At 42.0% G+C, this 13570-nt stretch overlaps 1 protein-coding gene across 6 annotated transcripts in view; it reads right to left on the bottom strand.

Moving 5' to 3' along the window:
• robo2 (roundabout, axon guidance receptor, homolog 2 (Drosophila)) overlaps positions 1–13570 on the bottom strand; it is a 1315623-nt gene that overhangs the window by 1295890 nt on the left and 6163 nt on the right. The window lies entirely within an intron of this gene.

The raw sequence follows: 13570 nt of genomic DNA, 5'->3' as shown, positions 1-13570 counted from the left end.
ATCTGTGACCTCAGGCTGGGAACCCCTGCTCTTCAATTTTGTGTGTGTTGTTCAAGATTTTCAGCATCTGTAGAATCTCTGGAGCAGCACACACAAAATGCTGGAGGAACTCAGCAAGTGAGGCAGCAAATATGGAGAGGAATACCAATCCTCATAGAGGGATCAGAAGTGGAGAGAGTGAGCAGTTTCAAGTTCCTGGGTGTCAAGATCTCTGAGGATCTCACTCGGTCCCAACATATCGATGTAGTTATAAAGAAGGCAAGAGAGTGGCTATACTTTATTAGGAGTTTAAAGAAATTTAGTATGTCAACAAATACACTCAAAAACTTCTATAGATGTACCGTGGAGAGCATTCTGACAGGCTGCATCACTGTCTGGTATGGGGGGGCTACTGCACAGGACCGAAAAAAGCAACAGAGGGTTGTAAATCTAGTCAGCTCCATCTTGGGTACTAGCCTACAAAGTACCCAGGGCATCTTCAAGGAGCGGTGTCTCAGAAAGGCAGCGTCTATTATTAAGGACCTCCAGCACCCAGGGCATGCCCTTTTCTCACTGTTACCATCAGGGAGGAGGTACAGAAGCCTGAAGGCACACACTCAGCGATTCAGGAACAGCTTCTTCCCCTCTGCCATCCGATTCCTAAATGGACATTGAACCCTTGAACACTATCTCACTTTTTCTAAATATATAGTATTTCTGATTTTGCACGATTTTTAATCTATTCAATATACGTATTCAGTATAAAGAATACAGAATAAGATTTACTTATCTATTTATTTATTTATTTATTTATTTATTTTTCTTTTTTTTCTTTTCTCTCTCTCTCTCTCTCTCTCTCTCTCTGTTAGATTATGTATTGCATTGAACTGCTGCTGCTAAGTTAACAAATTTCACGTCACATGCCGGTGATAATAAACCTGATTCTGATTGCGAAGACCCTTCATCAGGAATGAAGAGTCTCTGCAGAATCCCTTTGTCTATCATTTACTCTTTATCTGTATGTCTCTATTTAGGGAAAAATCTAATCCCACAATATAAAAACCAGAAGCAGGAGTTCACCACTGAGCCCACAACTTCACCTGTCTCAATCCGGAAGAGACTTGTTAATTGTTGCAAACTCTTTTCCATTGTACTTATCAATGAGAGTTCATGCAGTCTGCTTTCTGTTTCTTGATCCATCAATTCTCTGTACATATTTGAAGGTTTCAAAAGAAATATATATAGAATAAGAGATAGCCTGCAGTGAGTACTAGTTTGCAATCTGATCAAGAGGTCAGTAAGGTTTATCTATTGTGTAACAGAAATCCAGACATGACTTACAGGCTAGAGACCAATCAAAGGGTTCAGAGGAGAGTTGATATACAGGATAACAGAAACCTGTGAGATACAAAATGAGAATCTAATTACACTGGGGCTTATTCAGAGAATAACAGATAGCCATGGGGGAATCTGATCCAGAGGTTTGGAGTTTGGCTTATATATAGAATAATAGAGACTCGGGTGTGATTTATAGGCTGGAATTTGATCAAGAGGTTCTGAAGTTTGTACACGGAATATACACTCAGTAGCCACTTTATTAGGTATAGCTGCTCGTTAATGCAAATATCTAATCAGCCACTCATGTGGCAGCAAATCAATGCATAAAAGCATGCAGACATGGTCAACTGTTTCCAGAGCCCTGGGCATGAGTTATAGACTGGAATCAAATCAAGTTATCTGGAAGGGTGTGAAGATGTTGGTTATAGGTAGAATAACTGGTATCTGGAAGTGTGTTACAGGCTCAAAATTCAAAGTAAATTTATGATCAAAGTACGTATATGTCACCACGCAAAACCCTGAGGTTGATTATAGAAACATAGAAAACCTACAGCACAATACAGGCCATTCGGCCCTCAATGCTATGCTAAACATGTACTTATTTTAGAAATGACCTAGGGTTACCCATTGCCCTCCATTTTTCTAAGCTCCATGTACCTATCCAGGAGGCTCTTGAAAGACCCTATTGTATCCACCTCCACCACCGTCGCTGGCAGCCCATTCCACGCACTCACCACTTTCTGTGTAAAAAACTTACCCCTGACATCCCCTCTGTACCTACTTCCAAGCACCTTAAAACTGTTCCCTCTCGTGTTAGCCATTTCAGCCCTGGGAAAAAGCCTCTGACTGTCCACACGATCAATGCCTCTCATCATCTTATACACTTCTATCAGGTCGCCTCTCATCCTCCGTCGCTCCAAGGAGAAAAGGCCAAGTTCACACAACCTATTCTCATAAGGCATGCTTCCCAATCCAGGCAACATCCTTGTAAATCTCCTCTGCACCCTTTCTATAGTTTCCTGTAGTGAGTTGACCAGAACTGAGCAAAGTACTCCAAGCGGGGTCTGACCAGGGTCCTATAAAGCTGTAACATTACCTCTCAGCTCTTAAACTCAATCCCACTAATTTTCTTGTGGGTATTCACAGCAGATCAAAGAAATACAATAAAATCAATGAAAAGCTACACAAAAAGACTTCCAAATAAACAAATGTGCAGAAGAAGGCAATCTGTGCAAATAGACAACAACAATAGTAATTACAGATAAGGTAATCCATAATAACCATCCAGATATAATACTGATATCAATAAGTGAAAAACACCAGAAATATCCTGAATTAAAAGAGGAAATTGAAAGACTGTGGAACATGAACAGGGTATACATTGTCCCAAAAGTAATATGTATACCCCAAAGACACGATATAATATCATTAAACAATTAGACCTGGACAGGAATATCTATGTAAACCTTCAGAAAGCCACAATAATAAACACCACTAGAATAGTCCAAAAGTTCGTAGCAACTGACAAATGAGCGTGCTTGGCTCAGGTTTTACCAGCTTGAGATGAGAAAAAATAAATAATAATAACGACAAATTTAGAAACATTATGTACACTCGAACACACTTAGATTAACACTACCTAGGACTGAAGGAGGAAGAGGAAAAACAGAAAAAAAATGTTACAGAACAGTCAAGTAAATCTTCAAAGGATATACCTTCATCAATGAAAACAGGATTCAGCACTCCACACGAGCATAAGCAATTCTCACAAGGATGCACCACTAAACAGATAAGTATAACCCAGAAAAATGAAGAAATTATCATTATTGAAGAAAAAGTTAACCAATGGAAGAGCTTGACACTCCATGCAAGACATCCCCACAATCTGAGCAGACTAGATATCGACAAGGAAGCGAAAAATTCCTGGTTTAGAGGGGATCCTTGTGACAATACAGGACCAGGTGGTTATCGCAAAAAAATTATCAAAACTACATAATAAAAGACCACCAAATTCAAGATGATTAATGCAGAAAATGCTATGAAAGACCAGAAACAATCCAACACATTACAGGATCCTGCAGCTGTTTAACTCAATCTGATTATACAGGCACAATCAAATAGCAAATATCATTCACCAAAATCTTGTTTTAAAATACAAACACATAAAAGAAACCATACCTTACTATAAATACAAGCCTGATCCAGTTTTAGAGTCAAATTCTTACAAATTATGTTAAGACCGATCCATTATTACAGATAGGACAATTCAGATATAATATTTCAGGACAAACAAGCAAGAACAACTTACTCAATAGATATCACCATTCCAAACATGATAACATACAGAAATCAATAAGAAAAAACACCTGAAATATGCTGAATTAAAAGAGGAAATTGAAAGACTTTGAAACATGAACAGGGTATACATTGTCCCAATAGTAACATTTATAACTGGTATCATCCCAAAGTCCCATAATAATAGCATTAAACAATAAGGCCTACACAATAATATTTATGTAAACCTCCAGAAAGCCAAAATACTAAACACCACTAGAGCAGTCTGAAAGTTCCTAGCAATTCAGAAATGAGTGTGCTTGGCTGTGTCCGCACCTTAGGTTTTACCAGCTTGAGCTGAGAAAAAGTTGAAAATACAACAAGGAATACTGAGAACATGAGTTGTAGAGTTGTGGAATCTGACCAAGTTATCCTGGGGATTGTATATAGAATATCATTACTTGGGAGTAAGCAATGTGGAGGAATCTTCGCCTGCAATAGAATAGAGAGTGTAGGCCATTCAGCCAGCGTACTTGTGCAGACCTTTTAACCTACTCTCTGCTCAGTCTAGCCCTTCCCTCTCACAGTTCAGGTGTAGTCTAGCACACCTCTTAGTTTCAGATTGGACTGCTCCTAAGCCGAGTGATACTTCATCCTCATGATATGCAGTTCAAAACGTGAAACATTCACCTCCACTCCCCCTCCACAGATGCTGCTTAACCTTCTGAGTATTTCTAGAATTTTCCATTTTTATTATGACGTTACAACTCTGCCAATGATGCTCCCACGCCCGGCTGTGAGAGGAGGAGGGTTGGGCACAGGGCTAGCAACCCCACCCTGTAAAAACCTACAGCCACAGAAGCTCCAAAGACCTCATTCCCGGGAGGAGGATCTTCGCCTGGAAGACAAATGAAGTTGTGTGGGGAAAGAGGAGGCCACAGGGCCGACCAACCTTCTATCGACCCAGGACAGAGGACTCTGGCGTGGGCCTGTCAATGGCGTATGCCCCTGTAGTGGTGATGAGTTAAGATGAAGAGTTATGATATTGCATATATGATTTTAAAGGAAGTAATGACAAAGTTATTGCCTCTACCTGCCACCTTCTATCCTCTGCATCTCTCATCCATCCAATCCACCATCATCTGTCACTCTTTCACTCTCCACTGCTAACCTCACCTTCTCCCCATGGAGTGAGGTCCAAATTCTTTCTGCTGTTTGGGGGAAGGAGACTCTCACAAGTTTCATGTTGGAATTATTAATCAATATCTCAGCCCCAGTCTCCCCCATCAGCCCTACTCTAATTTTGTCCACCTCCCTCAATGTTTTTGCCATCTCTGTCAGGTCACACTCCTCCTTCACATTGATCAGAATCAGAGTCAGGTTTAATATCACTGGCATATGCTGTGAAATTTGTTGTTTTGAAGCGGCAGTACACTGCAAAACATGGGAATAAAAAACTACGAATTACAATAAGAAATACCTATACAATTAAATTAAATAAGTCGTGCAAAGAGAGAGCAAACAAAAATATTAGGTAGTGTTCATGGGTTCATTATCAATTCAGAAGGGGAAGAAACGGTTTCTGAAACATTGAGTGTGCGTCTTCAGGCTCCTGTGCTCCTCTTTGACGGTAGTAATGAGAGAAGGACATATCCTAGATTAAGTCTTTAGACATCCCCCAAGATGTTTCAGGAACAGCTTCTTCCCCTCTGCCATCAGATTTCTGAATGGACAATGAACCCATGTATACTACCTCACTATTTTTTTTTCGTTTTTGTTCTCTTTTTGTACTAATTTAATTTAACATGTATATCTTATACTCATTTATAGTTTTTATGATAATGTATTGCAATATACTGCTGCCACAAAACAACCAATTTCATGACATATGCCAGTGAAATGGTGGCCCCTGTATGTCACCGTTTAAATCATTAGTGTCCAGCTGAGATTTGTCTCGCATCCTTTACACCTCCCTGCCTGTAACAGGCTGGCAGCTGACCACTCACAAGAAAGCAGCTCTTTTTGTTATCACAAATTCAAGTTCGAGTTTATTGTCATTCAACTGTACACATACATACAGCCAACCGAAACATCGTTGCTCTGGGGCCAAGGTGCAAAACACAGTACATATCGTCACTCACAGCACTTGTAGTTACTATCCAGCATGTACAGTCACAAATAGTATCAGCCAAGTTCCTAACTGGCTTGCCCTGAAGGTTGAACTAGACTTAGTTTAGAGTGACAACCAGACTGTTTTAAACATTCTCACAGCCTCCTCAGCGAGAGAATGCCAAAGATTCACAAAGCCCTGAATGAAAAAACATCCCCTCTCAGTCCCAAACGTTCAACCTTTTACCCTGAGAATAGGCCTGTTTGCCCCAGGGTCCACAACTACTGGAATCAACATTTGATCATGGTTAATTTATTATCCCTCTCAACTCCAATTTTCTGCCTTCTCTCCATAACCTTTGACACAGTTACTAATCAAAGAACCTTTGTCATTGCCTCCTGGTGTCATGGATTCTTGATTACCTGACTGGCAGACCACAGTACATGTGCTTGCAACACTGTGTGTCCGACAGAGTGATCAGCAGCACTGGGGCTCCACAGGGGACTGTCTTGTCTCCCTTTCTCTTCACCATTTACACCTCGGACTTCAACAACTGCACAGAATCTTGTCATCTTCAGAAGTTTTCTGATGACTCTGCCATAGTTGGATGCATCAGCAAGGGAGATGAAGCTGAGTACAGGGCTACGGTAGGAAACTTTGTCACATGGTGTGAGCAGAATTATCTGCAGCTTAATGTGAAAAAGACTAAGGAGTTGGTGGTAGACCTGAGGAGAGCTAAGGTACTGGTGATCCCTGTTTCTATCCAGGGGGTCAGTGTGGACATGGTGGAGGATTACAAATACCTGGGGATACGAATTGACAATAAACTGGACTAGTCAAAGAACACTGAGGCTGTCTACAAGAAGGGTCAGAGCCATCTCTATTTCCTGAGGAGACTGAGGTCCTTTGATATCTGTTGGATGATGCTGAGGATGTTCTACGAGTCTGTGGTGGCCAGTGCGATCATGTTTGCTGTTGTGTGCTGGGGCAGCAGGCTGAGGGTAGCAGACACCAACAGAATCAACAAACTCATTCGTAAGGCCAGTGATGTTGTGGGGATGGAACTGGACTCTCTGACGGTGGTGTCTGAAAAGAGGATGCTGTCTAAGTTGCATGCCATCTTGGACAATGTCTCCCATCCACTACATAATGTACTGGGTGGGCACAGGAGTACATTCAGCCAGAGACTCATTCCACCGAGATGCAGCACTGAGCGTCATAGGAAGTCATTCCTGCCTGTGGCCATCAAACTTTACAACTCCTCCCCTGGAGGGTCAGACACCCTGAGCAAATAAGCTGGCCCTGGACTTATTTCCTGGCATAATTTACATATTACTATTTAATTATTTATGGTTTTATTACAATTAAATTATTTATGGTGCAACTGTAACGAAAACCAATTTCCCCCGGGATCAATAAAGTATGACTATGACTTGAAAGTCACATACTCTAACCCGTATCATATTTCTCCTTCTTTAATTACAGTTCAAGTTCATGTTTACTGTCATTCAACCACACACATGTATACAGCTAAATGAAACATGGTTTCTCTGGGGCCAAGGTGAAAAACACAGTATACACAGTCACACACACCACATATACAGTAGTTATGCCCCAGCACATATAATCACAAAATAAAAATGTACCCATTGACCTCATCTCCACAGCTGTCTGTGGCAATGAATTCCATTGATTGACCACTCTCTGCCTGAAGAAATTGCTCCTCATCTCTGTTCTAAATGGACGTCTCTCTATTCTGAGTTTGTACCCTCTGGTCTTAGACTACCCCTCTATTGGAAACATCCTCTCCATATTCACTCAATCCAGTGCAATTCATCTTATTAAATCGAAAGTTGACAAATGTAAAAGATTACTTGTCAGCCTCCGATTGAACAAGATGAGTTCCATTTCTCCTAAACTCTTGGCAATACAGTCGTACACTAACTCTCTCCTTCAAAGTCCCAGCATTTAACCCGAAGTGCGTTACCGCTGTGGTCAGTAAATCTCAGAGAATCTCAGTACTCTGAGTGTGGCCTCTCCAAAGCCCTGTAAAAGCACAGAATGACCTTCCAACATCCTTGACAGTTCTCATGCCCTCGATCTCCCCATTAACTTTCAATTCGCAGGCTTTGACCACCTCATTTTTACCATGGGTGTCCAGTCCTGTACATTTCTATACCCCGGCAAGAAGGCCTTAGAGCTCTCTGCATCTTTCTCAATAAAAGAACCAATCGATTCCCCTCAGTCAACCCCCCACCCCCATCCCCCCCCCATCTTCATCCTCAACAATTTTTCCTTCGGCTCCACCCACTTTCTCCAGACTCAAGCAGTAGCCATGGGCACCCCCATGGACCCCAGCTATGCCTGCCTCTTCGTTAGCTATGTAGAACAGTCCATAGCCCAAATCTTCCTTGGTGCTGCTCCCTAACTCTTCCTCTGCTACACTGACACTACATTGGTGATGCTTCATGTGCCCACGCTAAGCTTGCCAATTTCATCAACTTTGCCTTCAATTTCCACCCTGCCCTTAAGTTCACTTGGTCCATTTCTGACACCTCCCTCCTCTTTCTCAATTTCTCTCACTCCATCTCTAGAGACGAGCAGCTGACCGACATCTTTTATAAACCTACCAGTTCCCATGATTAACTGTCTCCTGCAAAAATATTATTCCCTTTTCTCAGTTTCTTCAACTCCACTGCATCTGTTCCAAGGATGTGGCTTTCCTTCCCAGGACATCAGAGTTGTCCTCCTCCTTCAAAGATCAGGGTTTCCCTTCCTCCATCATCGATGCTGCCCTCACCCACATCTCCATTTCCCAAACATCCACACTCTCTTCATCTTCCTTCCACCTTAACAGTGATAGGGTTTCTCATATCCTTACAATAAGACCATGAAATATAGAAGCAGAATTAGGCCATTTGGCCCATCGAGTCTGCTCCACGATTTCGCCATAGCTGATCAATTTTCTTCTCACTCCCAATCTTCTGCTTTCTCCCCGTATCCCTTCATGCCTTGACTATTCAAGAATCTATCAACCTCTGCCATAAATATATCCAAGGACTTAGCTCCTCTACTGTCTGTGGCAATGAACTCCATAGATTCATCACTCTCTGGCTAAAGAAATTCCTCCTCATCTCCGTTCTAAGTAGACGTGCCTCTATTCTGTGTCTTCTGGTTTTAGACTCTCCCACCATAGGAAACATCCTCTCCACATCCACTATATCTAGGCCTTTCGCCAATCGATAAGCTTCAATTAGATGTCCCCTCCCACCTTTCATTCTCCTGAATTCTAGTGAGTACAGGCCCAGACCTATCAAACACTCCTCAAAGGATAAGCTTTTCAATCCCAGAATCATTTTTCTGGAACTCCTTTGAACCCTTTCCAATGTCAGCACATCCTTTCTGAGATAAAGGGCCCTAATCTGCTCATAATACTCCAAGTGAGGCCTCCACCAGTGGCTTACAACCTTCAACATTACAGTCTTGTTTTTATATTCCGGTCCTCACAAAATGAATATGAACATCGCATTTGCATTCCTCACCATTGACTCAACCTGCAAGTTAACCTTTAGGGAATCCTGCACAAGGACTCCCAAGTTCCTTTGCTCCTCAGATTTTTGAATTCTCTTTCCATTTAGAAAATAGCCTATGCTTTTATTTCTTCTACAAAAGTGCATGACCATATACTTCTTGGCACTGTATTCAATCAGACATTCTCCTAATCTGCCTAAGTCCTTCCATAATCTCTCTGCTTCCTCAAAACTACCTGCCTCCCTACCTATCTTTGTATCATCAGCAGAGTTGGCCACAAAGCCATCAATTCCATCATCCAAATCAGTGACATAGAACATAAAAAGAATCAGACCTAACATCACTAGTCACTGGCAACCAAAGAGAAAAGGTTCCCTTTATTCCCACTCTTTGCCTTGCACAAGGACTCCCAAATCCCTTTACAGCTCAGATTTTTGTATTTTCTCTCCATTTAGAAAATAGTAAAACCTTTCATTTCTTATACGAAAGTGCATTACCATACACCTTATTCCATTGCTATTTCTTTGTCCGTTCTCCTAATCTAAGTTCTTCTGTAGCCTTTCTGTTTCCTCAAAACTAATTGCCCTCTACCTACATTATGTTCATACTGTCTGCAAACTTTGTAACAGAGCCATCAATTCCATCATCCAATTCATTGATGTAAAACATAAAAAGAATCGGTCCTAACACAGACCCTGTGGAACATCACTGGCAGCCAGCCAGAAAAGGCTCACTTTATTCTCACTCTTTGCCTCCTGCCAATCAGCCACTGCTTTATCCATGTTAGAATCTTTCCTGTAAAACCATGGACTCATAGATTGTTAGACAGCCTCATGTGTGGCACTTTGTCAAAGGCCTTCTGAAAATTCAAGTACACAATATCAGCTGATTCTCCTTTGTCTATCCTGCTTGTTATTTCTTCAAAGACTTTGTCAGGCAAGATTTCCCCTTGAGGAAACAATGCTGACTACAGCTTATTTTATCATGTGCCTCTAACAACTCCAAAAACACATCCCTGACAATCACTCTAACATCTTCCTAACCACTGAGGTCAGACTAACTAACCTATAATTTCCTTTTTTCTACCTCTCTCTCCTTTCTTGAAGAGTGGAGTGACATTTACAACCTTCCAGTCCTCCAGTACTAAGCCAATTGATTCTTGAAAAATCATTACTAGTATATCCATAATCTCTTGAGCCTCCTCTTTCAGTACCCTGGGGTGTACACCACCTGGTCCAGGTGAATTATCTACCTTCAGGCCTTGCAGTTTTCCAAGCATCTTCTCCCTAGTAATGATAACTTCACACACTTCTTCCCCTTGACACCCTCGAACATCTGGCACATTGCTAGTGTCTTTCAAAGTGAAGAGCGATGCAAAATATTTATTCAGTTCATCTGCCATTTCCTTGCCCCCATTGCTTCCTCTCCAGCATCATTTTCCAGCACTCCGATATCCACTTTCGTCTTTCTTTTACACGTTATGTATCTGAAGAAACGTTTTGTATTCTCTTTAATATTATTGACTAGCTTACTTTTACATGCCATCTTTATGATTTCTTTAGTTGCCTTCGGTTGGTTTTTAAAAGCTTCCCAATCCTCAAATATCCCACAAATTTTTTGCTCTATTATATGCTCTCTCTTTGGGTTTTATGTTAGCTTTGACTTCTCTTGTCAGCCACAGTTGCCTCATCCTGCCTTTAGAGTACTTCTTCTTCTTTGGGATGTCTTCCGAATTGCTCACAGAAATTCCAGTCATTGCTGGGTCTGCTGTCATCCCTGCCAGTGTTCTTTTCCAATCAATTCTGACCAACTCATCTCTCATGCCTCTGTAAATCCTTTTACTCCTCTATAATACTGATATATCTGACATGAGCTTCTCCTTCTCAAATAGCAGGGCGAATTCTATCATATTATGATCACTGATCCCTCAGAGTTCCTTTACCTTAAGCTTTCCAATCAATTCCAGTTCATTGCACAACACCTAATACAGAATAGTTGATCCCCTAGTAGGTTTAATCACAAGTTCATTTAAAAAGCCATCTTGTGGGCATTCTAGCAATTCTCCTTCTTGGGATCCAGCATCAACCAAGTTTTCCTGATTTACCTGTATATTGAAATACCTGTGACTTTCATAATATTGTCCTTTTGACATACATTTTCTATCTCCCATTGTAATTTGTAGACAACTTCTTTGCTATAATTCTCATCAGGGTCTTTTTACTTTCCAGTTTCTCAGCTCTACCCACAACAATTCTACACCTTCTGATTCTATGTTACCTCTTTCAAATGATTTGATCTGATTTTTCACCAACAGAGTCACCTCACCCCCTCTGCCTCCCTGCCTGTCCTTTCGATACAATATGTGACCTTGAACATTAAGCTCCCTGCTATAATCTTCTCACAGCCATGAAAATATGTAATCTTCTTCCATGAGCCTCCACATCCAACACATCATTCTCCATTCCTTCTGTCACCTCCAATGGGATCCTACCACGAAACACATCTTTCCCTTCCCCGCCCCCATCTTCCACTTTCTGCAGGGATCACTCCCTCCATGATTCCCTTGTCCATTCATCCCTCCCTATTAATCTCCCTCCCGGCACTTATCCCTGCAAGCAGCCAAAGTGCTAAAGCTTCCCATTCACCTCCTCCCTCACCATCATTCAGGGCCCCAAATAGTCCTTCCAGGTGAAATAATGCTTGACCTGCAAATCTGCTGGGGTCATCTACTGTGTCCAGTGCTCCTGACGCGGCCTCCTCTACATTGGTGAGACCCGTCGTACATTGAGGGACCACATCATCGAGCACCTCCACTCCATCTGCTACAAGTGGAAATTCCCAGTGGCCAAAAATTGTAATTCCTATTCCGACAGATCGGTCTATGGCCTCCTCTTGAGCCATGACGAGGCCCCCCTCAGGGTGGAGGAGCAACACCTTATATTCCACCTGGGCAGCCTCCAACCTGGTGGCATGTAGATCGAATTCTCCTTCCAGTTAAAGAAATTTCCCTCTCCCATCCTTCTTCTGCTATTCCCCACTGTGGCCTCCTACCTCTTGTCACCTACCTATCAACTCCCCCTGGGTCCCCTCCTCCTTCCCTTTCTCCAACAGTCCACTCTCCTCTCCAGCCCTTCACCTCTCACCTTCCAGCTATCCTCCTCCCCCTCCCCCCACCATTTTATTCTGGCATCTTCTCCCTTCCCTTCCAGTCCTGAAGAAGGGTCTCGGCCCAAAATGTTCACTGTTCATTCCCGTAGGTGCTGCCTGACCTGCTGAGTTCCTCCAGCATTTTGAGTGTGCTGTTGTTTCGGATTTTCAGCATCCGCAGTATTTCTCATATTTATACGCAGTTTGTTTTATCATAACAGCACCAGTAACATTATACCGTCTTATATAAACATACATCTCGCACTTTATGTCAACCTGTCAATCTTCAGACCATACCACTCAGATGCATGTGCTAATATTGTTTGGTGACTTCACGAGCTGGATTGTAATGATACACTCAGTGGCCACTTTATTAGGTACACCTGTACACCTCTTCAATAGTACAAATATCTAATCAGCCAACCCAGTCCATTAAAGGATGCAGACATGGTCAAGAAGTTCAGTTTTTGTTCAGACCAAACATCACAATGGGGAAGAACTGTGATCTAAGTGACTTTTACCTTAGAATAATTGTTGCTGCCAGATGGGGTGGTTTGAGAATCTCAGAAACTGCTGATTTCCTGGGGTTTTCTCACACAACAGTCTCTAGTGTTTGCAGAGAGTGGTGTGAAAAACAAAAAAAAATCCAGTGAGTGACAGTTCTGATGGAGAAAACGCCTTGTTAATGAGAGAGGTCAGAGGAGAATGGTCAAGCTGACAGGAAGGCAACAGTAACTCAGGTAACGACGTATTACAACAGTGGTGTGCAGAAGAGTGTCACTGAATGCACAACAAGTTGAGTCTTGAAGTAGATGGACTGGAGCAGAAGAAGACCATGAACATACACTCAGTGGCCACTTTATTCGGTACATGAGATACCTAATATAGTGGACACTGAGCGTATGTGCTCCGTGTGTTATATATAGTGTGTTTTACACCCTGGACCCAAAGGAACAATGTTCCGTTTAGCTGAATACATGTGTATGGTTGAATGACAATAAGTTTGAACTTGAACTGCACCTGTACTCCAGTATCTTCTCAATAAAAAAAAACATTCTGCTGCCATCATTGTTTACAGAGACACAGCACTTCATTCATGATCCAACTACAGAAAGTCGAGGATGATCCATCAGATTGGAAACAGGGATGAATAGAGGGAGTGAGGTTGGGGCTGTCCTTGTGCAGAGAAGG

This window comes from Mobula hypostoma, chromosome 6 (assembly GCF_963921235.1).
Source record: "Mobula hypostoma chromosome 6, sMobHyp1.1, whole genome shotgun sequence".
Lineage (NCBI taxonomy): Eukaryota > Metazoa > Chordata > Chondrichthyes > Myliobatiformes > Myliobatidae > Mobula > Mobula hypostoma.
The sequence above is the reverse complement of the archived record's forward strand: the minus strand, read 5'-3'. Positions and strand labels throughout refer to the sequence as shown.